Source organism: Mus musculus, chromosome 7 (assembly GCF_000001635.26).
Source record: "Mus musculus strain C57BL/6J chromosome 7, GRCm38.p6 C57BL/6J".
NCBI lineage: Eukaryota > Metazoa > Chordata > Mammalia > Rodentia > Muridae > Mus > Mus musculus.
In genome coordinates this window covers 24447559-24459778 of record NC_000073.6, presented here as the reverse complement: position 1 = coordinate 24459778, position 12220 = coordinate 24447559, and the positions used below count along the sequence as shown (strand labels likewise).

At 50.3% G+C, this 12220-nt stretch overlaps 2 long non-coding RNA genes across 2 annotated transcripts; one reads left to right on the top strand and one right to left on the bottom strand.

The window, feature by feature from the left end:
* Positions 1 to 7491: 7491 nt before the first annotated feature.
* On the top strand, positions 7492 to 9503 carry LOC115486505. Its single transcript, XR_003946728.1, has 3 exons — positions 7492 to 7687; positions 8512 to 8607; positions 8849 to 9503. It is a non-coding gene; the product is annotated as an uncharacterized LOC115486505 (long non-coding RNA).
* Gm36159 lies at positions 8444 to 12207 on the bottom strand. The gene is made up of 3 exons (XR_391205.4): positions 11244 to 12207; positions 8983 to 9106; positions 8444 to 8694 (listed from the first exon to the last, which is right to left on the bottom strand). It is a non-coding gene; the product is annotated as a predicted gene, 36159 (long non-coding RNA).
* Between the last annotated feature and the right edge of the window lie 13 nt (positions 12208 to 12220).

Here is a 12220-nt window from a genome sequence, read left to right as displayed (position 1 = left end):
CTGCATAACTATCTCTCTTTCTGCGTCCCCTCCTCAGTTGTCTGTTTGTCTGTCCATATCTTCTTCCTTCCCTGTGGGTTTGTACCACTCTGACTTCTGGGAGGTTCCAGTCAGGAGTAGAAGGAAGGGAGAGAAAAGTGCCAAGTCACTGATCCCCTGTGTAGAAAAATTGCAGGAATGTCCACTCCTTCCTTCTGGTGACTCACCTGGCCTCACCCTGCTGCTGGGTTGTGGGCGAGGTCCAGCGCGTGGGGGCTTCCCCAGCCTGAGGAAGGAAAAAAGACTATATAGGGATAAAGGTGAGAGTGGGGGGCAGAGGAGATGGAGAGGAAGAGAGGGAGGAGGAAAGAGACAGGGGAAGGGAGAGGGAGGGGAGAGAGAGAGAGAGGGAGAGGGAGGAAGAGGGAGAGGGAGAGAGAGAGGGAGAGAGAGAGCAGAGTCAGGAGTGAAGGGAGCCAAGGGTTAGAGGGAGAGATGACCTGGGAAGGAGAAACAATAGATGAGAGAAGAGTCTGAGCGGGCTGGGGTGCCGCTCAGTTGTAGAGCACTTGCACGTGAAATGGGCCAAATCAAACCAGATTAGATTAAATTCAAGTTTATTGGGAAGCTGCTCTCGGACGAGTTCACTGGACCCAAGGACTGAAGCCAGGGGAGTCGCCATGGGGAGGGGGAAGAGGAAGAGAGACAAAGAGAGAAGAGAAGGGGTGTGTGTGTGAAGAGAAAGACCAAATGTCTGGATTATATAAGGAAGAATCCCTGGGGGAAGGGCAGCCCAGCCGGTGTACGAGAAAGTTCAGGGTATGCCAGGTAGGGACTGAGGGATGCCGGAGAACCTGGAGGCCAGGTCTGCTTTGGTGTGTAAAATTCGTACCTCAGTCTCTTGTCCCAGGGTCCGAAGCCAAACGTTGCCTAGGATACCCTGGGTCCTGGGTTTGAGGGGCGGGGGGGGGGGGGGAGAGCCGAGGCCACAGAAGGCAGTGGGGTCCCTAGAACCAGGGAGTTCCACACACGAACCATACCTGGATCATCTGTAAGAGCAACTGTAGCTGCCGAGCCATCTCTCCAACTTCCCACCTCTTTAAAAATTAGCACTGGGTGTGGTCCGAGAGGACCCGAGGCCTCACTGGACACCAGACACATAGCTAGTGCACATACAGGTACAAAACACTTACACTTATTAAATAAATAACCCCTTAATTTTTTTTTTTTTTTAAAGATTCTAGCTAGGGGCTGGACAGATACCTCAGAGGATAGGAGGGCTTGCTTCTCTTCCAGAGTTCTCAGTACTCACGTGGGGTAACTCATAGCCACCTGTAGCTGCCCGCAGCTACATGAACTGGGTTCCTGAGAGAAAAGCTGGGGCTGGATGGGAGAGAGAAAGAACGAGACCAACACAAGTTTCTGATCAAGGCTCAAAGTTTACTTCTTGAGTCTGAACTTTAAAAGGGGGGGGGGGGGAAGCCCATCCCCCACCACGCCAGGCTCTCCTTGCTACGGATCGGATCGGCCAGGAAAACAGGTTCAGCCCCTCAGCAGGTAGTGACTTCTTGTGGCAGGGCAATAAACTTCACCTAAGTCGGAAGACTCCACCCTAGGTGGGCCAGCCGGCTGTGGCTTAAACAAGGTCTAAATCAGCCCACTCAAGGCTGGGGGAGGGCACAGCCATCTGAAATGCTAGCTCCAGGGAAGCCAGTGCTCTCTTCTCACTTCTGGGGTGCCAACAGACAGGCAGTATTATTTGTCTATCTGTCTGTCTCTCTTTCTTGTGTGTGTGTGTGTATGTGTGTGTGTTCCCACAGGCCCCTGCTTTCTTGCACACAGTGTTCTCCACACTCTGCCCTGCTCCAGTCTTTCCATGACACTGAGGCAAGCTATGTTCGTAAGTACTCTCTCTTTCTACGCAGGATGTGTGTGCCTCTCAAAGTTGAGCGGCTTCCTGTGGTTTGTGTGACTCTCTGTGTGCTACCACAAAGAACTCTGTGCCCAGCAACTGTGGTCTAAACCGAAATCCAGCACTGAGGAGTCTGAGGCAGGAGGATCAGGAGCTTGAGATCGGTCTGGACTACATAATGAAGTCCCACCCGTTTCCAGTTCAGGACGGGAGAGTCTCCTCCACTGTTTTCCTCACTGGCCTCTTGACCAGCCCGGTAACCTCTGAGGGTGACACCTCTTTACAGTCCCTGCAGCTGGTCATTGGACCCTACAGCTGGTCGTTCTCTCTTGGAGGTGGCGCCTTCCTCTCTCTCTTTCTTCTTCCCACCAACCCAGAACCAAGGGCTCACTGTCTGTAGGACAAGATGGCTGACCCAGACTTCTGCCTCCTCTCTCAGGAAAAACCACCTACCCCTTAGACTTGGGCCCTTAACACCCTACCTCTGTCAGCTCACAGGCTGGGTGCCCTGTACCTCACAGTGGGAAGACACCAGCCTTATGCAGAGCTGGGCATGGAATCCAGGGTCTGAGTGAAATAGGCAAAACCATTCCGACGGAGCTGCCAGCCTTAATTCTAACATCCACACCGCCCCCAACAGGTTCTGAAAGGACAACATAAATCCGACTTGTCTCTGTTTAAGGACCAGGCCTGATTTTGAAAAGAAGGCTGTAGCCAGGCGCGGTGGTGCACACCTTTAATCCCAGCACTTGGGAGGCAGAGGCAGGAGGATTTCTGAGTTCGAGGCCAGCCTGGTCTACAAAGTGAGTTCCAGGACAGCCAGGGCTACACAGAGAAACCCTGTCTTGTAAAACCAAAAAAGAAAAGAAGGCTGTAAGGCACTATCTCTAGAACAGACCATAAAATCCAGAAACAAGGTCATAAAACCCCGTCCCAAAGAACAGCCTGGGGATAACTACAAGAATGGAAAATATCTTTATCCCAGGATGGATCATCTGTGCTGGGCAGTCCTACCTCATCCTGTAGTTCATGACATAGGTCAGACCACTGACCACCTGGCACAACCAATCAGAAGCCGACCTCTGTGACCTCCCCAGCACCCACCAATCAAATTTCAGATTACCTACCCCACTCTCTAAATACAGAAGAACTAACATATTCACCAATCAATGCTACACTAATGTCTCCTTTATGGCCCCTGCCAATCACATTAGAGATTACCTAATCCTTCTAGAGAGTTCCCCTGCTTCCCTATGAGAAGGCCTGCCTGCCTTTGTCTAGGGTCGCCATTTTGAAGAATGGCTGACCCCTACATGTTGGTTATTTTTGCAGAAGAAACACTCTTTGTCCTCGCATACTATTTGAGTCTGGGGTCTGTCTTCAGCGAATTTCAGACCCTTACAGTTCCTCATGTTGCCTAGGCTGGCTTTGAACTACTGAACCTCCTGTGTCCATTCCCAAGTGCTGGGATTACGGGCTTGTCCCACCCTCATTGGTTTTATACAGAGAGAACTCAGGGCATCCTGTGTTAGGCAAGTGAGTGGCATCACAAGCCCCTTGACCTCTCAAATATTGTTGTTATTATTATTTTGAGACAGGATCTCACTATATCTGTCTCTGGCTGTCCTGGCGCTTGCTCTGCAGACCGGGCTGGCCTCAAACTCAGAGATTTGCTTTCTCCTGCCTCCCCAGTGCTAGGATTTAAGGCATGTGCCACCATGGCCAGCTACCATCATCATCACTAATGTGGGCTTCATTCCTTATTTCTTTGTTTCTTTCTCTCTAAGATAGGCTCTCACTGTTACAGGCAGCCCACCAGAGATGACCATTCAGACACAGTCTATGGCAATTGGAACTGTTTACTGCAGCCCTCTAGGACCACGTCCAAATGTCCAGAGATCTAGGTGTGGCCCCGGATATTCAGGATACTGTGTGTGTGTTCCTGTGTGTGTGTTCCTGTGTGTGTATTCCTCTGTGTGTTCAAAGGGATCTTGCAACTGAGCAGCTGCAGGAAGCTTCCTGGAAGTAAGGTCATTTTACAGAACCCGAGATAAACCGTTAGCTGGAGGGGGTTCCATACAAACAGGCAACGCTAACAAAGACTAAGACACCTTAGCTGGGACATTCCTGAACTTTGGTCCCAGAACAGAGCTGAGTAATTTTCTTTAAGATTCTCCACCAAGGAGAGCGAATTCTAGTTAAAACGGAAATGACCTCAGCAAGACTATGAGGTGGAGAAATCTCTGTCTTGTCCTGTTACATCACTATGTAGTCTCAGCCTTCCTAGAATTGGAGTTCCCGGAAGTGGACAGACTGCAAGATTACCATATGGATCCAGGGAGTTGACACCTGCATACAGTCAGGACGCAAGTCACTAGTAACAATTGTAACAAGACATGCCCTTCTTGGACACTCTGAATTACTTCCAACCCCCCCCCCCCCACACACACACACCTCTCTAGACTCAGTCCCCATCCAGATGTCTTTCCATGCCCTTTCCCATCAGCCTTCAGGCCAGGTGGGACCCATATCTTCCCCTGCTATGCTATCTGCTCTCTCTCCTGCTCGCCTGGACAAGGCTCTTGAATTAAAGCCCAGGGTACCCATTGCCCCTTTTCCACCTTTGTTTCCCTAACTCTGCTCAGCTGTGTGACCCTGAACAGGCAGGCACCTTCATCTCTCTGGACTTCATTTTCCCAACCCGTGAAAGAATTGAATTTGCTTCCAGAGGTAATTTGGTTTGTTTTTGAGACAAAGTGCTACTCTGTAGCCCAGGACTTAGAGTGGGTTAGGTCTCAAACCCCGGACAAGTGACTAAGGTTCCTGTTTAATGTATCAAAGCAGGCCTGGCCACCAGGTTCTCCCACTATCCTTCAGTCCATGTGTGTTACAGGGCCCTCCTGGCTGACATACCTCACCCCTACCCTAAACTTCTCCAGCCCAGGGGCTGGGCTACCCTTTCCCCAGTTGAGCTTCCTATATAATCCAACCATTTTAATTACCCTGCTCATTTTTGAGCCTTCTAGTTGCAGCACCTGGTTCTCCTCCCCACCCCACCCCCGTCCCCTCCTCCCTTCCCTCCCTCCTTCTCCTCACATGACTCCAGTCCACTGTAGATTCTCCCAGATGTTCCTGCCTCTGGCTACGCTCTCCCTCATATCCACAATAAACCTTCTCCTCCACCATACCTAGGAATAGTCATGTCCCTTCCTTCCTTCCTTCCTTCCTTCCTTCCTTCCTTTCCTTCCTTCTTTTTTCTTTCTCTCTTCATTTTTTCTTCCTTCCTTCCTTTATTTCTTTTTCTCTACTCATCTTGCTGAAATTCAGGTTTTCAGTTTAAAACTTGCAACAATCCTCCTGCCTCAGCCTCCCAAATGCTCGATTACAATGAAGCACCACACTGCCTAACTGAGTCTGACCAGGACAGGGTCTAGCTGCCTGGCTGAGAATGGGAACTGCTATTCAAGGGCAATTTCAAGGCCTTGGGCGTTGCCAGCAGCATTCCTTTTCCTTTGGCTCTGATTCTCCAAGCTCTGCCCAGGGCTAAGAAATAAGTGGCCTGGGGCTGGAGAGGTGGCTCAGCAGTTAAGAGCACTGACTGCTCTTCTGAAGGTCCTGAGTTCAAATCCCAACAACCACATGGTGGCTCACAACCATAAATTATTATTATTATTAATAATAAATAATAATTAAGTGGTCTGGATCCCGGGGGAGAAACCAGCCTGTGACCTGGATTGAGACCCGAAGCCCCAGACTCTGATTCTTCATCTAGAATGGGAAGGTGTGGGAAGGTGTGTAGGAAAAAGCTGGGCCTCTTCTAGCTTCCATCCAAGACTCTCAGGGGTCCCTCTGGAGGTCACACCAGAGGCTGGCTGGGAGATAGGGCTCCCCCAGCCCAGATTGAGAGGCCGTTTCCACCTCTACCAGCTTAGTCTGGACTGGCATGGAGTTTGGTGACTTTTTTGATTGTACGCCGCTGCACACTGCATGGCTTATATCTACCATGGAACACTCCCCTGCGGTGGGTCAAGTTACTTTGCCCAGGAATCCATCATGGGGAGGCTGCTGGTGAGCAAAGGCAGGGCTGAGGTCTCCTATAGGGAGTTGAGAATTGGGACCAGGTGGCCCAGCCCTCTTTCCTGGCTCCAGTTCTATCCAGTGAGGATGTTGAACCAGATCCATGTCTGATGGTGTGAGAGAGCTTCTAAGTTGAGTGCTGCCACACCTGCCACCCCAAGCAAGGGTTGCCGCTGAGGACAAGGCTGGGGGCAAAGCCGACCTTAGAAGTTCTGCCTTTCTTCTGCAGACTTCTGTAGTTGCTTCCTAACTTTCATCAGCACGTGAGCCTATGGGCTGGACTGGAGCTGACAGGAGCCAGCAGCAGCTGCAGCTTGCGAGGAGAGCAATCCCCACCTGCAAGCCTTGGCCTCTTGATGGCTCCTAGGAATACCTTTCCTCTCCTTCAGGCACAGGTCGGTCCCTTGTCTGTGCAGGGTATGCGCTGTATAAACGGAGGGACTCAGCACCAGATATAAAAACTGACGACATGAGCACTCTGTGGTATAGCTGAGGGGAAGGTTTTTATTGTAGATATGAGAGAGAGAGAGAGAGAGAGAGAGAGAGAGAGAGAGAGAGATCAGCCAGAGGCTTCTGGAAGAGTCTAGAACAGAGAGAGAAGGCAGTAGACTAGACATGGCCATAGTGGGGTAGGGGGACCCAGAGGGAGCAAGAGAAAGGACTAAGACAGGAAGACTAGAGAGCAGACACACAGTGGGAACGGCAGGGTTATGGGGAGAATGAGAAGCTGGAGGACAGGAGCCGGGAGCTGGGGGAGTCATGGCAGGGGAGGAGCTGAGGAGAGCTGAGAAGGGCCAGGATACTGACACAGACTCTGAAATGTGTACCGGGCACTTGTGATAGATACTGAGGGAGTCTGGAGGTCAGCATGGGTAGGCTAATACGCATCACAGAGAGCCGTGTGTCCCTTCAGCCAGTGATACGGCTGAAGGAATAGGCTGAAGGAATAGCTCTTGGGGCAGAGGGGAACTGGCTTCCCAAGTGCCTGAGGAATGCTAGCTGTTGTCTGGCTGCCAGAGTTTGGATCTGTCTGTAGATAAAGTGCTCCCCTAATGGACCTGAAGCCCTGGGTTCAATTTCCAGCACCCCATAAAACTGGAAATGGGGTTGCACATATATAATCCTAGCACTTGGGAGTTGGAGGCAGGAAGATCAGGAGTTGGAAGTATTCCTCAGCTATAAAGGAAGTTCAAGGCCAACCTGGGCTACGTGCGACTGTGTTTATGTCTGCGATCCCAGCACTGTGGAGGTAGGGCAGGAAGCTCAGGAGTGCAGGGTCATCTTCCGCTATGTAGCAGATTCAAGGGCTGCCTGCGCTGGGTAAGACTCTGTACAACAGAGGGACTTTCAGGCTACCCAGGGCTATATAGTGAGACCCTATCTTATAAACAAGCAAACAAAAAACCTGCAAAAAACAAGACCCAAAACTTCCCAAAAGTCACTTACTAAAAAGACAAGCAAGCAAAATACCCATACCCAAAACCTAAAATAGTAAACTCCGTTCCTGGCTGCCGTTCAATCACACCCTTCCGCCCCCACGTTCTGACTGTGGCATGAGCGGGTGCTTTCTCTTCTCCCCTCAGCCCACAGGGATTTCCAAGACAGGTCCAGCTTGCTCTCTGCGACACATCCCTTCTGTGTGAGTCTCTGTTTCATTCAGCCAGCTGCAGCAGGGTGGAACGAGACAGTGTAGACCAAGGAAGTGGACAGGGTTTGAAGGTAAGCAAGGAACAGTCTTGTGGGGGTCCCCTGAGGTTCTATGTGGCCTCTTAAGTCAACTTAGTGCCACCAGTGGTTGACACAGAGCTCTGCAGTGACACCTGTGTTATCTAGAGAAGGACAGAAGGCAGGGGATGGGGCTTGAAGCTTTCGGTTCTCCATCTGTAGAAAAGGAGAGACTGTCGTAAAGACTAGCTCTAGCATGACTTGTGGGGGACTGTGGAGTGGGTGTTTATGTCCTAACCTAGGGCCTCCTCCCTGGTTTCTGTGACAACTGCCACACTCAATCTATTTCCAAATGAGTTTGGCTACTAGCTGGACCTTAGGAATTGCACACAGAGGAGAGAGAGGGTCCGGAGCTCTGCTGCTTCCTGGCTGGCTAACTAGGGCAAGAAGTGGAAACCTCAATGTTTCCCATCTGGAAAATGGGTATGAGGGATGGAGCTATAGTTCCATCGTTGAAGACTCATTTAGCGTGATCAAGGTCCAGGGGTTCCTCCCTGCACCCCATAAACTGAGTTTTGGGGTGCATGCTGCTAATCACAGAATTCTGAAACCTCAGGCAGGAGGATTAGGAGTCATCCTCCGCAACATCATACTGAGTTAAGAGATCAATCTGGGCTACATGAAACCCTTCATGAAAACAAAGTTGAGTGTTTGCAGACAGGGGGTTCTCAACTTGTGGGTCTGGACCCCAGAGAGGTATTGCATATCAGATATTTTATATTACGATTCATTACAGTAGCAAAATTAGAGTTCCGAAGTAGCAATGAAATTATTTTATTGGGGAGGGTGTCACCATAACACAAGGAAATGTATTAAAGACTCGCAGCGTCAGGAAGGCTGATAACCACTGTTGCGGACTGAATAAAAGAGCTTCAGGTCCAGGTGGAAGATTTCTTCAGGACATGTGAGCACAGGTGGGTGGGCGCATGGGCCTATGTTCGCCATTCCCAGTGAGGCCAAGCTAGCCAGACTTCGGAGACCTTTAGTCAGAAAGAATTGTTCTGGAAAGAGAGAGAGAGAGAGAGAGAGAGAGAGAGAGATTGAGAGGGTCTGGGATGGGGACCTCTAACTCCCTGTTCCCTCTGGCCACACCCAGAGTGCCAACGCCCTCCCCGCCCTCCCAGCCCTCCCTGCTAAGTGTCCCTGCCTTTCCAGGAACACTTCAGCCCACGTGACTCCCTTTAGTCACCAACTGCCTGGGGAACCAGACAGTGTGCATCACTGTCAATGGGTCGTGGAATGGAGGTGAGAGTTCTGTAGGTCACTGGCACAGCAAGCTGCTCTGTCACCTGTGCACAGATGTGCGCTGGATTTCCCCTGTATGAGTGTCTTGGTTTCTCTCTTGTTAACCAACAAATCACCTGCAGACCTTGTGGCTTTAGGTGTCAACGGGTTTCACCACTCCTGCGGTTCCTGGGGATGGGGAAATGAGGAAGAGTTTCACAAAACACTGCAGTGTCTGCAGCTGCGGCCCAGCGAGGGGTTGAGCATACCAGGAGGGAGATTGAGCTTTCTCCCATCATGGCTGCCTCAGGACCTCAACAAAGCCTCTGAAGAGCTCACCCAGCAAATGGGGTGGCAGCTGCCTGGTCTTTTGCGACCCAGCCTTGGAGGTCACTTCCACCGTGCTTGTAGATTGAAATGGCCCCCAAAGTCTAGCTGGTGCAGGGGTGTGGCTCACACCTGTAATCCCAGCCACTGGGAAGGCCTTGAGGTGGGAGGAACCCAAATTTGAAGTCAGTCTGGGTTACATAATAAGACTCTTCACCAGATAACAGCTAAAACAAACAAACAAACAAACAAACAAACAAACAAAGGAATCTTGGTTTTGGAAGGGGTATGAGAGTCTGTTGATAAGTCAGAGACAGAGTGCTGTTCTTTTGGTTTTTTTTTTTTAAACTATTATGTTATTAAAATTATATGTATGGCTTGGGTGGTAGTGATGGACACCTTTAATGTCAGAGGTCAGAGAACAACTTCCCTTCCCTTCTATCCTGTGGGTCCTGGGGTTAGAACTCAGGTTATTGGGTGCAACAGCCCCTCCCACCCCCAGCCATCTCTCCAGCCCCCATACCTTGCATTTTTGAGACACAGTGTTGCTATATTAACCAGGCTGGCCTTGAACTCTCAATTCTCCTTCCTCTTCTTCCCAAGTTCTGGGAGCCAAGGCTAGGCTTGCTTATTTACTTTGATTCAAGGTCTCCAGGGACTCAAATGATCCTACTGCCTCAGCCTCCCAAGTAGCCAGGGCTACAGGTAGGAATCACTGTTGCCTGCTTACTACAGACACATTGTTAAGACAGAGGCATTCTGGGAAGATGTTGATTAGAGGGAGAAAAATTTCAAACTTTAAGATTCCTAGCAGTAGTGGACAAGGTGTCTCCTCCGGGAAAAGGTGCTTTCACCAAGCCCGATGACCTGAGTTCAATCCCCACCATCTACATGGTGAAAGGAGAATGCCCACTCCCACATGTTGCTCTCTGACCTCCACAGGCACATCTGTACTACAGACGTGCCTCCTCTCCAGTAAATAAATGAAAACAAAAACAAAACAAAACAAAACAAAACAACAACAAAAGCAACCCACCAAAACCAGACAAGGAAAAGTTGTAACAATGCCAGAGGCCATACAGAACTACTGAGACAAGAGTAAGAGATGACTCAGATGACTTCAGACAAAGACAGACATCCAAAATGGGAGGCTCGGCCTCTGAGTCACTCCTCTTATCTCCCTCTCTTTTGCAAGGGATTTCTAAATCCTGAGGGACTGTGCTACACTCGAAGCCAGCCAGTTACTAGAGAATGATGACACCTGGGTCCAGAGGAGCGTTCCTTCTCACTGCTCAGACTGAACAGAACCCTGAGGCTCCGCCTACGCAGCCCTGAGGCTCCGCCCACGCAGCCCTGAGGCTCCTCCCATCCAGCCCTCCTGCTCCAAACTAGCTAGCTAGCTCGGTGAAGCATCTTCTCAACCCTCCCTGCTTTGTATCTGTTCTTCCCAACAGTATGTGTCCCCAGGGCATTCCGTGCCATGCCAGAGTGCTCTTAAGAGGAACCACACACACTCAGTACTTCACACATTCAAAAGCAGACCGCCATTGGCACGCACGACAGACTCACACTTCTATCCCAGCACCCACTGCGAATCTGCACAGCTGCAGGAATTTTAAGCTCAAACATCCTGAAATGTGAGATTGGAGGCCCAGGCTCTATTTAAGGAAGGAAGATCTCATGGTTTCTTCCTTTCTCTCTCTCTCTCTCTCTCCTTCCCTCCCTCCCCCGCCTCTCTTTCTTTCTTCATTTCCCTACTTGTGTAGGAAGATAGATTTGCTAATAGCCTTGTTTGACGTCACCCAAGAAAACTCACCATTATTTTTGTAGTAGAGAAAGGAACGCTGATTGAAAAAGTGTTTTACTAGGATGAAGCTCTGTGCAAGGTAGACCATTTACCCAGGATCCCCCAGTGAGGGGGTAGCAGGATAGCCCAGTGGTACAGAGAGACAGAAAGAGACTCAGAAGTACTGGGCAGTTATTAAGTGCATTCACCTACCAGAACTGTAGATATTCCAGACATGAGAAAGGAACTTTACCCGGGCAGAGTAGTGTTCCCTCTACTCGGAGATGCAGAAGACGCCTTTGTTAGATGCTACGCAGCAAGGAACACTGAAACGCAGAAGACTCTGCACGTGCTGGATCAGCAGGCAACGCCCGAACATTCTCACCTTCACATCCTCAAATTCCCAGCTGCCAACAGCTTTACTTTCAAAACTAAGCAGCAGATTAAATTAATTATCACAATGAAGGAAAAAGAGGCAGATGTGGGAACTTGAAATTTACAATAGGAAAAGGACAAAAGAAGATTGCTAAGAGGAAGCACGGGGATGTGCAAGTTGTGCAGATATTGTCCCCATGGATATGGACATAAGGTGTCCATATGTACACATGTCCCGTCCCAGATCCATTCTCAAAAGGACTGAGGGTGTAGGGCAGCAGTAGAAGGCTTGCCTAGCATCCCCCAGTGAGGGTCTGGGGGCGTGGCTCAGTGGTAGAGCCCCTGCCTAGAATCCCCCAGTGAGGGGCTGGGGGCATAGCTCAGTGGTAGAGCCCCTGCCTAGAATCCCCAGTGAGGGGTTGGGGGCGTGGCTCAGTGGTAGAGTCCCTGCCTAGAATCCCCCAGTGAGGGACTGGGGGCGTGGCTCAGTGGTAGAGCCCCTGCCTAGAATCCCCCAGTGAGGGGCTGGGGGTGTAGCTCAGTGGTAGATCTCTCAGTAAGCATACTTAAAACCTTGGGTTCCATCTCTACTTGATGGAAGGGGAGACTCTCTAATCCCCCAAACTCTATATCCTTCTACCTCATCACCCACTTTCCCTCCAGCCCAGACACCCATCCACCCATTTTCTGTTCCCTTGCTTGGCTGACTCCTCTAGATGTCTCAAGTAAGTGACACCACACACTATTTGTCCTTTGTGCCTGGCTAAAAGTCACTAAGCTTTGAGCAGATAATTATTCATCAACAAACCCCGCAA